This window comes from Lactuca saligna, chromosome 2 (genome assembly GCF_052625555.1).
Source record: "Lactuca saligna cultivar CGN05327 chromosome 2, ASM5262555v1, whole genome shotgun sequence".
NCBI lineage: Eukaryota > Viridiplantae > Streptophyta > Magnoliopsida > Asterales > Asteraceae > Lactuca > Lactuca saligna.
The window spans coordinates 29,211,934-29,229,405 of record NC_136418.1 but is presented as its reverse complement, the minus strand read 5'-3'; positions in this window follow the sequence as shown (position 1 = coordinate 29,229,405).

Below are 17,472 nucleotides of genomic sequence, written 5' to 3'. Positions count from 1 at the left end.
AAGTAACTAATCACATTCAATGCATACATCTTATAACATATCTGACCTTCCGGTCACACATAGGTACCCTTCTAGGTACAGTATAGTGAGAAGACTCACCTCTGATATCTCGGTAAGTCACGGACTCGGTGGAAATATGATCTAGCCTCCGCCTAAACACATAAACAAATACTCCCATAAATATGACTATACTCCAACCTTTCTTAACATCCTCAGAAGGGTAAAAGACCATTTTACCCCTCTCCTGGCTCAAAAGGCCTCATTGTTAACCAAACCCTAAAAGTCAACCAAAGTCAATGGTCAACTTTGACCCGACTCGGTTACTACACTTTGGCAACTCGACGAGTCCACCTGTGTCCACTTAACTCCTTAGTCCCATTTAACACGTTGATTCCCTCCCTTTACTCGACGAGTCCCCAGGCAAGAATCGTGGGGCCACCTTGACTCAACTCGCCGAGTCTCAAGATTAACTCGTCAAGTACATGCCATGGACAAATTCTATTGACCTCCTGAGGTCAGATCTGTTCCTTAAATCCATAGATCTGACCTTCCCAAGCAACATAACCATGTAAAGCTTGAAACTTGATGCTTATATATACACATAATGGCAACAGATGTTGGTTTAGTCCCAAAAATGGCAACCTAAGTCCAATCACCCCACAAGGACTCATAAAGCTTAATGGATTGAAGTCTCTGGACCTCTTTGAGTCTAGATCCAAAGCATGGACTCGATAAGGGACCAATTGCTCCACATAAACATCCTCAAAAGAGGTTAGAAAACCCTAATCTCTAAGTTCAATACCAAAACTGAAGAAGGTCCGAATGAATACCTTAAGTTGAAGTCTCTGGACTCTGAAACCCTTGAATCACACCTCCTTCAATCTCGTCTTGCTCTTGATCACCTTCTTTTTTCCAAACCAAGGATAAAAAGATCAATTATGGCTTCTCCTTCCTCCCAAACGATATAAGTCATTACGAGTGCTCTCAAGGGACTGTTAGCCGCAATGGAGGGCTAAGAGTGCCCTTAAATAGGCTCCAACCCCGGAGGATTAGGGTTTCATTAAACAGCGTGGACTCACCAAGTCCACTCATGGACTCGCCGAGTCCAATGCGAATCCGGATGATCACCCTCGACCCTACTCGGCGAGTCTTCGCATCAACTCGCCGAGTTTCTTCACATAATCCAAAAATAAATATTAAATAATATACCTGGGATCCCGGATGTTACAATTCTCCCCCACTAGAATCAGACTTCGTGCCTCGAAGTCTCATTCTGCAAACAACTCAGGATGCTGCTCACGCATCTCGCACTTCGGCTCCTAAGTCAGGTCTGACCCCTTCCTATGTTGCCACTGCACTTGAACCAAAGACAGTTCCTTGTTCCTTAGAACCTTGAACTTCTGATCCTTAATTGGCACCGATCTCTCAACATAGTTCAGGCCTGCATCCACCTGGATATCCTTTAATGGTACCACTGCCGACTCATCGGCTATACACTTCCTCAACCGTGACATGTGAAAAGTCTCGTAAATTTGACCCAACTCTGTAGGTAGATCCAAACGGTAGGCTACCCTGCCTACCCTCGTGATTACCCCGAAAGGTCCAATATACCGAGGCCCCAAATTTCCCGTCTTCCTGAATCGGATCACTCCTTTCCAAGGAGAGACCTTTAGGTGTACGAGGTCACCGACCTGAAACTCGAGCTCGGACCGACGCTTATCCACATAACTCTTCTGGTGACTCTGAGCAGTCAACAACCTCTGCCTGACCTGATGTATCTACTCAGTCGTCTGAAGCACGATCTCTGTACTACCCATTACACGTTGCCCCACCTCTCCCCAACAAATGGGGGCCCGACACCTCCTCCCATACAACATCTCAAAGGGTAGCATACCAATCCTCGAATGATGGCTGTTGTTGTACGAAAACTCTGCCAAGGGTAGATATGTGTCCCAACTTCCGCCAAAATCCAGAACACTTGCTCGGAGCATATCCTCGAGTGTATGAATCGTCCGCTCACTATGCCCGTCCGTCTGTGGGTGGTATGCGGTACTGAAACGCAGCCTCGTACCCAACTCCTCATGAAACTTCTTCCAAAATCTGGAAGTAAATCGTACGTCTCGATCTAAAACAATCGACATCGGAACCCCATGTCGCGATACCACCTCCCTCACATACAACTCTGCCAACCTCTCAGCAGAAGAGCTCTCACTGATAGAAAGAAATTGAGCGCTCTTCATTAACCTATCCACAATCACCCAAATTGCATCGACTCCTCTTGTAGTCTTTGGCAATTTGGTGATAAAATCCATGGTAATATGTTCCCACTTCCATTAGGGGATCTCCAGCGACTGCAGCTTACCATGCGGACGCTGGTGCTCGGCCTTAACCTGGCGACAAGTTAGGCACCTCTCAACGAACCATTCAACATCCCTTTTCATACAGGGCCACCAATACTCCTTCTGTAGATCCAGATACATGTTAGACTCTTAGTGGCCCCGGGATGGATCGTGAACTTCGATTGATGTGCCTCTTCTGTCACACCCCCAAACCAGAATGGCGGAAACATTCGGGGGTGGATGACTTCACGTAGTACCATAACAATTGAATATCGTAAAGAAAGTACACAACCATTATATATATAATAAAAATGTACATTGTTGCATTATACATATTTCCAAAAGAATATTACAATATGATGATATAAATGTCTAATGATAAACATTCCTAGCGTTCCTTCTTCCAAAAGTTGATGGTTACCTGTATTACTGGTTCCCTGAGAAATACAAGTGGTTTTGAAAAAGTGTCAAGAATTAAGTTGGTGAATTCATGAGTGTTTTGAGTTGAAAACTAAATCCTTTTTGGCAGCAAATCGGTAAATGAGGTTTTCAGAAAATGCAATATTTTCTATAAATGATTCGAAAAGTTTCCAGAGTTGGAATGCGTTAGTATTTTTCGTACTTGAATGATAAAGATAACTTTGTATGAAAAATAATGTAGAAAACTGTAATGCATATATGAATCTCATAAATCAAACTTGTTTTCATACTTTTTATGTGAGTTTTATAACCATACTATTGTCACTAAATGCCTGTAACAACATTCTTCAGTTGTTGTAGTGTTATGAAATTTGCCATCCCAGACCTGTCAGTCTAACTATAGCTAGTAGTTTAGGTGCGGGATTGTCAATCCTGTATAGCTCTATACACAAGTATCACGCTCTCCCTCCAATAGATTATGGTATATAATACAGGACTTGAAATGCATACATAAGTGTACGTTGAAGTTTGAATACCTCACATTGCTTAGTATAAATAGATTTACAATAAGAATGACTTTACATCTTTTGAAAGTGTTTCTTTTTTCAAGATGTATATGTAAAATGTACGATTGAGTCATTAACTATACCCCTTATAGTTTTTCAGAAAGTATGTTCCATTTGGTGAAAATAACTTGGTGATATAATAGCCCTTTATACATAAAGATGTTTGTATCGATATTCAAAGATAGAAATTACATTTATGTTTATAAAATGATACTTTAACGTGTAATGTACTTGTATTCCCCCCCCCTAAAACATGAAAAGAATTTGAAAGATAGGGGTATGAACTCACTCGTTTGGTTCGAAGAGAGAGAGGCTAGAGTTGAGCAGAACTTTGATCGCGGAAAGCTGCGTCTTCGGGCTCTTCGGGGATCTCGGTAGCGTAGATCTTTCGTCAGGGGCACGGGTATGGAAACCGAGGTGTCGGGATGGTCTTTGAAGCTCTAGGGTGTGTAAAAGTGAGACAGGATCTGAGAATTGTGTGCAAAAACCCGAAGCTCCACCTCTCTATTTATAGGCTGGAGGATCCTCGTACGCGGGGCGTACTACCGGAGTACGTTGGGTGTACCCAGTACGCGGGGCGTACTTCGGTTATGCAGGGCGTAAAAATGCGTCACAGCTTACGACTCAGGTCTAGCTAGTGTAGAGCACTCGAGCCGATGAGACTTGACACTGGGTCTAGTACGCGGGGCGTACTCTTGGATTACGGGGGGCGTAATCCAGTCTTCATCTTCTAAATTCCGTAACTCTCGCGTACGGGCTCCATTTTTCGTAGGTGAGATTATGCTCTACAACTTTCATTTAGACTCCGTCGGCTAGTTTCGACTTTATTTTTAATGATATATTGTTAATAGGCCAGGACTACTAAAGTCCGTTAAAAATTCCTAGTTTCTTTATTCAACGTCGGTTTTTGTTTGTCTTTTTATCATTTTATTACTATTGTGGAGATATTCAACTTCCCTTTAGGTGGCGATAGCTAAATAACACTCAATCTTCAATTCGAGTTTTTAGCCCTCTATTACTGATACAAAAATTAGGAAATTCGTAACTTCTTCATACGAGGTCCAATTTGGGCGATCTTTTTATGTATGTTTACAGTCTAACGAAGTCTACATCTCTTGTTTAGATACTTAAGGCTAAAATGCATTTTATTGAAATTTCACTTTTCATGTTAAATCGCGTTTTAACGGTGTGTCGTAAATACACGAGTGGTTATAATTTCTTCAATATAACCTGGTTTTGAACGCTCTTAATGTTTTTGGAAACCTTGGCACGATATCTAACATTTGATGTATCCCAACTTAGATATTTGAACACTTTATTTTTTAGGTTAATTTAATTGATTCCAAATAGTTTTCGTTGTATTTGACTTTTGAGCGTTACATTGCTTTTGGAAAAATATCGGGTTCTCACATCATCCCCCGTTAGGGAATTTCGTCCCGAAATTTAATCTAAGATAGAGTTTACAGGTTAGGGAAAAGATGCAGATACTTTTGTTTTATCTGATCCTTGCGTTCCCAGGTGTATTCAGGTCCACGTTTGGCGTTCCAGCGGACCTTTACAATAGGTATGCGACTTTGTTTAGTCCTTTTTATTTTCCGGTCCATGATCTCTACTGTTCTTCCACGAATTGGAGATTATCACTTATTGCAATTTCGTCTAGCGGGATGACAAGGGTCTCATTAGACAAGCACTTCTTTAGGTTTGATATGTGAAAGGTAGGGTGTACGTTGTGGAGCTCTTGAGGTAATCGAACTTTGTACGCCACTGGACCGATCCTGGCAAGGATCTCAAATGGTCCGATGTATCTTGGGTTTAGTTTCCCCCGCTTACCGAAGCGTATTAACCCCTTCCAGGGCAATACTTTTAGTAGAACTCGATCTCCAACCTGGAATTCCAAGGGTTTCCATCTTTTATCTGCGTAACTCTTTTGTCTGTTCCTTGACGCCTTCAGACGTTCCCGGATCTGAACAATCTTCTCTACAGTTTCACTTATGATTTCTGGTCCAGTGAGCATGTGGTCTGTTGTTTGTCCTCTTGCTAGTTGTGTGTCCCCCACTTCGGCCCAGCACACAGGTGATCTGCATTTATGGCCATAAAGGGCTTCGAATGGGGCAGCCTTGATACTAGTGTGGTAGGTATTGTTGTATGAGAACTCGACCAAGGGGAGATGGGTGTCCCACACTTTGCAAAAATCGATTACGCAAGATCTGAACATATCTTCTAGGGTTTGTATGGTTCTCTTACTCTGGCCGTCATTTTGTGGGTGATAAGCGGTACTCATGTCTAGTCTTGTTCCTAGAGCTTTTTGTAGTGACTGCCAGAACCTTGAGGTGAATCTACTATCTCGGTCCGAGATAATGGATATGGACACACCATGTAGTCGTACAATTTCCCTGAGGTATGTCCTAGTTAGCTTCTCCAATTTATCCGTCTCCTTGATCGGTAGGAAGTGCGCTGATTTAGTTAACATGTCGACGATCACCCAGATGGTGTCGAGTCCGCTTGCCGTCCTGGGTAGTTTGGTTATGAAATCCATGGTTATACGTTCCCACTTTTATTCGGGTATTTCCGGTTGTTGCAACAATCCTGAGGGCTTTTGGTATTCTACCTTGACCTTAGCGCACGTCAGACATTTACTTACGTAGGTAACAATTTCGGCTTTCATGTTCGGCCACCAGTACAACTTTTTGAGGTCGAGATACATTTTATTGGAGTCGGGGTGTATGGAGTATCGTGTCTTATGGGCTTCGTTCATGAAGACTTCTCTAAATCCTCCCAACTTCGGTGTCCAAATCCTATCCATGAAGTAATGAACTCCATCATTCTTGACTTCAAGCTTCTTATCAATTCCCCTTAAGGCTTCCCCTGTCACATTCTCAGATGTTAAGGCTTCTGTTTCAACTTCTTTGATTTGTGTGGACAGGTGTGAATGGATTTTCATGGTTAAAGACTTCACTCTGCGGCCCGAGCATTCCTTCGGGCTGAGTGCATCGGCCACCACGTTAGCCTTTCTGGGATGATTCGAATCTCACATTCATAATCATTTAACAGTTCTACCCACCGTCTTTGTCTCATATTGAGTTCTTTCTGGTTGAGGATATGTTGGAGGCTTTTATGGTTAGTGAAGATCGTACATTTCGTGCTGTAGAGGTAGTGTCTCCATATCTTTAGAGCGAAGACGACTGCTCCTAGCTCAAGATCGTGCGTTGTGTAGTTCACTTTGTGCGTCTTTAGTTGCCTTGAGGCATAGGCGATGACCTTTCCTCGTTGCATCAGGACACACCCGAGTCCTTGGTTTGATGCATCGCAATAGACCACGAAGTCCTCCGTTCCTTCTGGCAAGGTTAGGATGGGCGCACTACATAATGCTCGTTTTAGCGTTTGAAACGCGGCATCTTGTTTTTCTCCCCAGTCGAAGGTCACATTCTTCTGAGTTAGGGTGGTGAGTGGCTTGTCAATCTTGGAGAAATTTTGTATGAACCTTCGGTAATACCCGGGGAGTCCCAAAAATTGTCGGATCTCTGTAGGGGTTCTTGGAATCGTCGAACTCTCTATTGCCTTGATCTTCGAAGGATCCACATGTATCCCCTCCTCGCTTACTACGTGTCCTAGGAAATCCACCTCCCGAATCCAAAATTTGCACTTTGAAAATTTTGCATACAGCTTTTCTGTCCTCAGTGTTTCCAAAACTTGGTGGAGGTGTTGGCTATGTTCTTCCTGGCTTCTAAAATAGATGAGTATATCATCTATGAACACGATCACGAATTTATCCAGGAAGGGACGACATACTCAGTTCATCAAGTCCATGAACACCGCTGGAGCATTTGTCAATCCGAAGGGCATTACTACAAACTCGTAGTGACCATAGCGTGTTCGGAAAGCCGTTTTGGAGATGTCTCCTTCCAGTACTCGTAGTTTGTGATAACCAAATCTTAGGTCGATCTTTGAGAAGTAGCTCGCTCCCTGTAGTTGGTTGAACATATCGTCTATGCGTGGAAGGGGATATCGGTTCTTGATTGTGAGTTTGTTCAGCTCCCGGTAATCGATGCACATATGAAAAGATTCGTCCTTCTTTTTGACGAATAGGACCGGTGCTCCCCATGGTGAGAAGCTCGGTCTGATGAAGCGCTTGCTTAGCAGCTCGTTTAATTGACTGGACAGTTCCTGCATCTCGGCTGGGGCTAAACGGTAAGGCGACTTTGCTACTGGAGTAGCTCTGGGGATTAATTCGATTCTTAACTCGACTTGGCGTTTTGGTGGGATTCCTTGAAGATCTTCTAGGAAAATGTCTGGGAAGTTGCAGACTTCCGGAATGTCTTTAATGTTCTTTGGTTCTTGTTTCTGGTCTACTACATGGTCTAGAAAGGCATGGTATTCCTTGCGAAGATATTTTCATGCATTAACACAGGAGATGATTTGCAAATTTGAACTAGGTTTGTCTCCATATATGATAAGAGTTTCACCGTTGGGAAGATTGAGACGAACGGCCTTTTCATGGCAAAGAATGTCGGCATGGTGAAGACTCAACCAGTCCATACCTATGATTACATCAAAACTTCTTATCGAAATGGGCATAAGGTTGATTTGAAATAAGTGTTCGTTTAAATTTAATGTGCACCCTACGTACATATCACTTGTGCTTTCTATTTTTCCATTAGCCATTTCTACAGTGAATATTTTATTGAGTGGTTGGGGTCTTTGGTTAAGTAGGTGTTTGAATTTATGACTCAAAAACTTCTCTCCGCACCGCAGTCAAAGAGTATGCACGCATAAATGTTGTCGAGGAGAAACGTACCCGTAACCACTGTTGGATCAGTTATTGCTTCATTTTGACCTATCGCCAGCACTCTCCCAATACTGCCAACATTCCTTGTCTTGGGGCAGTCCCTCTTGAAGTGCCCAGGAACTTATCCCAGTACCAGGAACTTGAGTGACTGGTTGCGCTGGCGCTTTATAGAAACAAACAGTGTGCCCTTTCCTGTCGCAGTTCTTATAGTGCATCTCGCGGAAATTACCGTGGTGATGGTAGTTCCATTTGCTTCACTTCGGCTGGTTCCCTACATATTATTTTGTTGGCGCCGGGGTAGTAGGAGTTGTGGCGGGAGTAGTAGCAGCATGAAACGCTACCATTTGTTTCTTTGAAGGTTCTTGCGAGGTTTGCCCCTTTCTCTTATTCTAGAATTTCTTCTTGCTGTTGTTGTTGGCATTGTTATCGTTGTTGTTGTTCCCTTTGGTTGGTTCAGCTACGATAGATGTGACTCCTTGGCAGACGCCATGATCAACGAGAGATTGCACCAGTTCCTTGGCACTGTCGAATGTCATGGGCTTGGAAGCTAACACACTTCCTCGAAGTTGGGGTGATAGTCCCCAGATGTACCTCTCCACTTTTTGGCTTTCCAGAATCAACATCCCTGGACAAAGTGTTATCAAATCACTGAACCTGTTGGTGTAGCCTGCGATGTCCGAGCCTACCATCGAAAAGCCCCACAGTTCCTGTTCAAGCTTCTGAATCTTGCCTCTTGGGCAGTATTCTCGTAGAAGCATTCGTTTCAGGTTTTCCCAACCCATGGAGTTCGCCACCACTAGGGTTAGTGTCTTGACGTGGCCGTTCCACCATGTCAGTGCGCGTTCAGCGAAAGTAAAAGCAGCAAATTTTACTTTGCTTTCTTCAGGGCATGGGCAAATTTTGAATAAGGCTTCCGTTTTCTCTATCCATTGGGACAGAGCCAATACTCCCCCAGTCCGATAAAAGGGAATAGGTTTTCCATTGGTGGAGGCTTTTGTAAGTGCATACTTCGGAACGGCCTTGGCTTGGGGCACTTGTAAAGCTGCTTATTCCTCCTCCTGACCCATTGTTGCTCATTTGAGCCATCGTCGCGGTTACAGCAATTGTTACAACAGTTTGGAACATAGCTGCATCCATAGTTGGAGGGGGTGGTGGAAGTGGTGCTGGAGTTGAGTTTTAGCATGTTGATCTACGAGGAGGCATGTTCTGGTAAAGAAAATAAGAACGAATACTATAAGTTTCTAATGTTTTGACAATCGTGTACTAGAGGGTTAGTTGTATCTTGTAATTTGTTTTGACTTTGGTTTTTGGTCTCAAAATAGGTACAACAATTTAGTTAATTCCATAAGTTTCGAGAGGTATATAAAGAAGTACTTCATATTTATATATATGTATATATATATATATATATATATATATATATATATATATATATATATATATATGTCACAGCTAAGTTGTGTTACATTATGCTTCTAGTTTTAGGAAAATTTGACCTATCTAGAGGTATCCGTTTACAGATACAAAAGAAAATAAGGGAAAAACTTTATCCGAGGTCCTAGTCTATATCAAAATTGTTGAAGCTGAGCAAGTTCTACTTGTAGGGTGTTGTACGTTTGGAGTTAGATTGGGCATCTGACCGCTTGACTCCCATCAAGCGCCTTTCAAGATCTGCTTGTTGTTCCTTCATTTCTCTTATTTCCGATAGTGCATTCACCATTTGATTCTGAAGCATCCCCGTGTAGATTTGGGTATTTTCGTGTAGTCCTTCCAGACGACAGATGTCTGCGGCGTTACCCTGAGTAGCAGCATTGATCTCGCGAACTCTGGCTGCTTGTTGGTCCGCATGGCAGTTCTGGGTAGCGATAGTGCCCACAATAATAGGAAGTGCTCAATCAGCTGAGCCTCCCCCACTGACATTGTAAAAATCTCGACACATGTCGAAAGGAGGGCGTACACCTAGTTGGCGGCTCCAGTTGTAGAGACGGCTTCCCCAGATGAGGATGGGTCCTAGGTGATATGGTCTGACTTCGGGAGGATGAGGAGCAGGAGGGTCGATCACCTCTGGTTCGGAGTCTATCCCACTAGAAATTTCCACGATCTCCTCATCGACTTCAAATTCTTCTCCGACTTCGACTTCGAATTCTTCTTCGACTTCCTCCTCGAACGCTTCTTCGACCTCTTCTTCGATATCCTCTGGGTCTTCCTATGGGTCTTCTTCTATCCAGCCGCCGTTACCTTGGTTTAGGTAGTAGGGGTCTCCCGGTGAATGAAATCCGACCATTTGTATGTACTGGGATAGAGGTATGAGATTTTTATAAGAAAAGAAATTTCTATTTAACGACATCCTACGTTTAACTACATCTTACGGAGTTGAAGTTTTTCATTGTACTATTATTTATAACAATAGTCCTTTAGTATTTCAAATTAGCGAATCTAAAATAATTTTATAAGTTTTTGGCTTGTTGACTACTACGACCATTCCTCGACGTACATTGGTCAAATCCAAGATAATTATAGTTGATCAGGCTATATTTATTCTTGATTTGATTACATACCCCAAGGCCCAATCGTGGTATCGCAACTTGCCTTAATACTTTTTAGAAAACTTGTCATGATACGAGACTGATACATGCAGGTAAAAATGTATATATTTAAAAGAAAATATATTTTTATGAAAATGTTTTGTCAGAGGGTTTTTGGTTCCCGTTGTATTTATAGTTTGTATATCTTATGTGGTTCGGTATACTTAGTTCACTATAAACAATGCTCTGATACCAGTCTGTCACACCCCCAAACAAGTATGGCGGAAATATTCGGGGGTGGATGACTTCACGTAGTACCATAACAATTGAATATCGTAAACAAAGTACACAACCATCATATATATAATAAAAACGTACATTGTTGCGTTATACATATTTCCAAAAGAATATTACAAAATGATGATATAAATGTTTAACGATAAACGTTCTTAGCCTTCCTTCTTCCAAAAGTTGATGGTTACCTGTATTACTGGTTCCCTGAGAAATACCAGTGGTTTTGAAAAAGTGTCAACAATTAAGTTGGTGAATTCATGAGTGTTTTGAGTTGAAAAGTATATCCTTTTTGGCAGCAAATCGGTAAATGAGGTTTTCAGAAAATCCAATAGCTTCTATAAATGATTCGAAAAGTTTCCAGAGTTGGAATGCATTAGTATTTTTCGTACTTGAATGATAAAGATAACTTTGTATGAAAAATAATGTAGAAAACTATAATGCATATATAAATCTCGTAAATCAAACTTGTTTTTATACTTTTTATGTGAGTTTTATAACCATACTATTGACACTGAATGCCTGTACCAACATTCTTCAGGTGTTGTAGTGTTATGACATTTTTCACCCCAGACCTGCCGGTCTAACTATAGCTAATAGTTTAGGTGCGGGATTGTCAATCCCGTATAGCTCTATACACAAGTATCACGCTCTCCCTCCAAGAGATTATGGTATATAATACAAGACTTGAAATGCATAAATAAGTGTACGTTGAAGTTTGAATACCTCACATTGCATAGTATAAATAGATTTACAATAAGAATAACTTTACCTCTTTTGAAAGTGTTTCGTTTTTCAAGATGCATATGTAAAATGTACGATTGACTCATTAACTATACCCATTATAGTTTTTCAGAAAGTATGTTCCATTTGGTTAAAATAACTTGGTGATATAATATCCCTTTATACATAAAGATGTTTGTATCGATATTCAAAGATAGACATCACATTTATGTTTATAAAATGATACATTAACGTGTAATGTACTTGTATTCCCCCCCTAAAACATGAAAAGAATTTGAAAGATAGGGGTATGAACTCTCTCGTTTGGTTCGAAGAGAGAGAGGCTAGAGTTGAGCAGAACTTTGACCGCGGAAAGCTGCGTCTTCGGGCTCTTCGAAGATCTCGGTAGCGTAGATCTTTCATCGGGGGCTCGGGAGCTCTAGGGTGTGTAAAAGTGAGAGAGGATCTGATAATTGTGTGCAAAAACCCGAAGCTCCACCTCTCTATTTATAGGCTGGAGGATCCTCGTACGCGGGGCGTACTACCGGAGTACGTTGGGCGTACCTAGTACGCGGGGCGTACTTCGGTTACGTGGGGCGTAAAAATGCGTCACGGCTTACAACTCAGGTCTAGCTAGCATACAGCACTCGAGCCGATGGGACTTGACACTGGGTCTAGTACGCGGGGCGTACTCTTCGATTACGCGGGGCGTAATCCAGTCTTCCATCTTCTAAATTCCGTAACTTTCGCGTACGGGCTCCGTTTTTCGCGTTCTTTATATCCACGCGTAGGTGAGATTATGCTCTACAACTTTCATTTAGACTCCTTCGGTTAGTTTCGACTTTATTTTTAATGATATATTGTTAACAAAGTCGGGACTACTAAAGTCCGTTAAAAATTCAGAGTTTCTTTATTCGATGTCGGTTTTTGTTTGTCTTTTTATCATTTTATTACTATTGTGGAGATCTTCAACTTCCGTTTAGGTGGCGATATCTAAATAACACTCAATCTTCAATTCGAGTTTTTAGCCCTCTACTACTGTTACAAAACTTAGGAAATTCGTAACTTTCTCATACGAGGTCCAATTTGGGCGATCTTTTTATGTATGTTTACAGTCTAACGAACTCTACATCTCTTGTTCAGATACTTAAGGCTAAAATGCATTTTATTTTAATTTCACTTTTTACGTTAAAAAGCGTTTTAACGGTGTGTCGTAAATATACGAGTGGTTATAATTTCTTAAATATAACCCGGTTTTGAACGCTCTTTATGTTTTTGGAAACCTTGGCACAATATCTAACATTTGATGTATCCCAACTTAGATATTTGAACACTTTATTTTGGAGGTTAATTTAATGGATTCCTAATAGTGTTCGTTGTATTTGACTTTTGAGTGTTACACGACTTTTGGAAAAATATCAGGTTGTCACATCTTCCATCAAAATGGTACGCGTCCCGCCCACAAACGGTACCTATGTCTGACCCTGAAATGTCATAAGTCCCCGACTATAGGTAACGAACTCTGATACCTACCCGATAAATTTCTCTCTCTTTCGGTTTTATGATCTCATAGCCTCAGCCTGGGAACCTCGGATGTTGTCCAATACCGGAGTCATCACTGTCAACCTCATACAAACTCCTCGAATCGAGGCGCCCTCCGCCCTACGGCGCAAAGCGTCGGCTACGACATTAGCCTTGCCCGGGTGGTACAGGATCTCACAATCTTAATCCTTCACCACATCCAACCATCTTCTCTGGCGCATATTCAGGTTGGGCTGATCCATCAAGTACTTCAGACTCTTGTGGTCTATGTATATGGTACACCGAACCCCATACAGATAGTGACGCCAGATCTTCAGGGAAAACACCACAGCCCCCAGCTCCAGATCGTGGCTGGGATATCTCGACTCTTAAGGCTTCAGCTGCCTCGATGCATACGCTATCACGTCTCCCCTTTGCATAAGCACTGCCCCTAACCCAGATATTGATGCATCAAAGTATACCATAAAATTCTCCATCCCTTCCGGGAGTGCGAGCACTGGGGCTTCCCACAACTTCTGGCGGAGTGTCTCAAACGACGACTGCTGCTCCGGACCCCATGAAAATGCAACACCCTTCCGGGTCATCTTGGTAAGTGGCATGGCGATCTTGGAGAAATCCTTAATAAATCTCCGATAATAGCCGTCCAATCCCAGGAAGCTCCTGATCTCAGTGGGTGATCTCGACACCACCCATCTCATCACCGCCTCGATCTTGGCCAGATCGACCAAAATCCCTTTCTGGTTAACAAGATGCCCTAGGAACTGGACCTCTCGTAACCAGAAATCACATTTGGAGAATTTGGCATACAACCTCTCCAATCTCAGAACTCCAAGGAGCTCCCTCAAGTGCTCCGCATGTTGCTCTCTAGACCTCGAATATACCAAAATATCATCAATGAATACGATCACCGACCAATCCAGCATCCTCCTGCACACCCTGTTCATCAGATCCATGAACGCAGCTGGCGCATTGTTGAGCCCAAAAGGCATCACCACAAACTCGTAATTTCCATAATGAGTTCTAATGCAGTATTCTGGATATCTTCATCCTGAACTCTCATCTGATGATAACCCGACCTCAAGTCTATCATGGAGAACCAAGATGCCCCCTGGAACTAATCGAACAGATCATCGATCCTCGGTAACGGATACCGGTTCTTGACCATCAACTTGTTCAAGTCCTGGTAATCAATACGCATCCAGTGTGAACCATCCTTCTTCTTGACAAAAAGGATCGGCGCTCCCCAAGGTGAGCTACTCGGTCGAATAAACTCCTTCCCCAACAGCTCCTGACGCTGCGAGGATAACTCCTGCATCTCTGGCGGCGCGAGGCGATAAGGCGCCTTGGCGATAGGTGCTTCTCCCGGAACCAAATCGACACGGAACTCCACTTGTCTTTCCGGAGGCATGCCCGATAGTTCTCAAGAAAATCATCTGGAAACTCGCACACTATCGGGACCTCGTCAATCGAACTTGGCCTCCCCGTGGCCACTCGTGCGTCAATCACATAAGCTAAAAAACCCACCATAGCCTTGTTGCAAACTCTGCCTTGCCCTGGCAGCCGAACAAAACGCAGACCCAGGCCGCGTACCCTCGCCGTACACGGTAAGAACTCCCCCACTAGGGTCTCGTATGGTCACCAACTATCTCTCGCATTCAATAACTGCTCCAAACTTACTCAACTAGTCCATGCCCACGACGACACAGACATCTCCCATCACGATAGGAACTAGATCATTTGGGAACGTGACGCCAAAAATCTCGAGCACACATCCTCGAATCACCTCGGTGGCATACACCGCTTTCTCATTAGCTATGGAAACCCACAGGAGCCGACTTATCACCTCCCGACTAATATTGATGTGCTGACTAAATGCCAAAGATACAAAAGATCGAATCGCACCCGAGTCAAATAATACCAACGTAGGTACAAAATTCAGAATAAAAGTACCTACACATATCATAATATAAGCACAATATCTCAACATGAAAGTAAATACAAGAAATAATACATACTAGCCACTATATCCGGCGCCGCACGAATCTCCTCCGCAGTCAACTGGAAAGCTCTTCCACGAGCCTTTGGAGCCTCGGCCTTCGCCGGTCAAATCTCGGTAACCCCGCAGGCGCAGATCCCTGCGCTGATCCCTGGTTTAGCTAAGGACACTCGGCCTTCCGATGGCCGGTCTGGTTGCAATGGAAGCGAACCATAAATCCCTTAGGGCAATACCTGGCCATATGCCCCTCCTTGCCACATTTGTAGCAAGCACCCGATCGACAGGCCCCCTCATGACCCTTGCCGCACTTCCCGTAAGTGCGGCCCTTCTGGCCTCCCGTCCTCAAATCGGCGAACTGGGTCCGCTTGTCTGCTGGTTGAGACTGTGCCGGCCGCCGATCCATCCTCTAAGACTCGGCCTCCTCCCTGGCCTGAGTCTCCAAATCAATCTACCTCTTACGGGCATTTTCCTGGAGCTTTGAAAATGTCCGGTACATCGAGTTCGACACGAACTCCCGAATGTCCCTCCTCACAAAACCCAAATACCAGCTCATCCGTTCCTGCTCAGTAGACACCTGCTCATGGCAGCACATCGCCCTCTCATGAAACTTCCTAGTGACCACATCAACCGAATCATTACCCTGCTTGAGGCTCAAGAACTCCTGAATCAGCCGTTTTCTCTCCACTGGGGGAACATACTCATCTCTGAACATGGTGGTGAGCCTTTCCCAGGTCACTACTGAAATCTCTACAAGAGTGAAGTTCGTTGTCATGAACTTCCACCAATCCTTCGCTCCTAAGCGAAGCTGGTTCAAAGCGAACCGTACCCTCAGATGCTCCGGACATGAACACGTATAGAAGCATCCCTCAATGTCAGCAATCCCTCTCATCATAGCGACCGATCCTGCGTCCCATCAAACTCGGGTGGCTTCGTGTTACTGAACTTCCGGAACATCAACGAGTCACCTCCCTGAGGTCTGGTAGCAGCCACATTTGCTGTAGCTGCAACGGCTGCGGCCTCAGTCACCGCGGTGTACCGCTCATCAAAAGTCTCCAACAGTGTGGTCTTCATAGACCCAAAAATCTCCGGAATCTCTCCCTGATCGCCGCAACCACCTCATCATGGATCATCTGACGAAGCTCCTCGTCACTCACACCGCTCGCCTCAGGTCTGTGGCGTGTCCCAACCATGATGTCTCTCTCTGAAATACAACATAAAAAATATCAGAGACTCGATCGAGAATACTCGCACTCGATAACGCAACCCTACCCGACCTCCAACATCCAAAGGATTCATACTTGGGCTGCCCACTAATCTGGTTTTTTCAGTAGTACGGGCCCTATACTACTGATTACACCACATCAGAATTCACCGCAAGTCCTCCTCCGTGGATCCCGGAATGCAAGTACTCTATTTATGCTATGCACTGGCTACCTACTTGCTCTCAAGGCATCTCATAGCAGTAGGATTCTCCTAGACTAAGGCATCACAAATCAGGCCACTCTAGTCCTAATATGAATACCTAGTCTACTCTAGGATGCATAACATATCATAATATATCTCATAACGCATATTGTAAGGGTATTTCGGGGATTTTACTGTTCGGATGCTGGCTGACCGTACACACTACTCCTTCTTTGGTTATCTCAATACCTCTTGTAAAACTTTGTGTTTTTATTATTGGAATTTTTTTCTCAAATCGTCGGTTTGAGTTCAGTTACGCTCGAAGGTGCACCCGAATCCCCCAAACCAAGGCTCTGATACCAACTTGTAACAACGTGAATTTTTTTAAAACAAATTTTCATTTTTCAAACAATATAAACCATCATATAATATTCTCAAATCTCATGTTTAGCAAATGTCATCATAATAAAAATACATACCAAGATCATAAAATAAATCTTCCGCCAGTGTGTACAGATCATGCCGATGCCTTCCCACGGTCCTCGCTAGTACCTGAAACACATAACACAACAACTATAAGCATAAATGCTTAATGAGTTCCCGAAAATACCACTTACACACGTACACCCTTCCGGTCCTTGTGTGTCAGGGGACTTCCGTCCCAACCCGGTGAACCTTCCGGTCCACATCACAATGCCTTCCGGCCCATAACATAATGCCTTCCGGCCCATAACATAATGCCTTCCAGCCCATATCAAGCATACATATTATAGCATATCCGACCTTTCGGTTACACATAGGTACCCTTCCGGGTAAAGTATAGTGAGAAGACTCACCTCTAATATCTCGGTAAATCACGAACTCAGTAGAAATACGATCT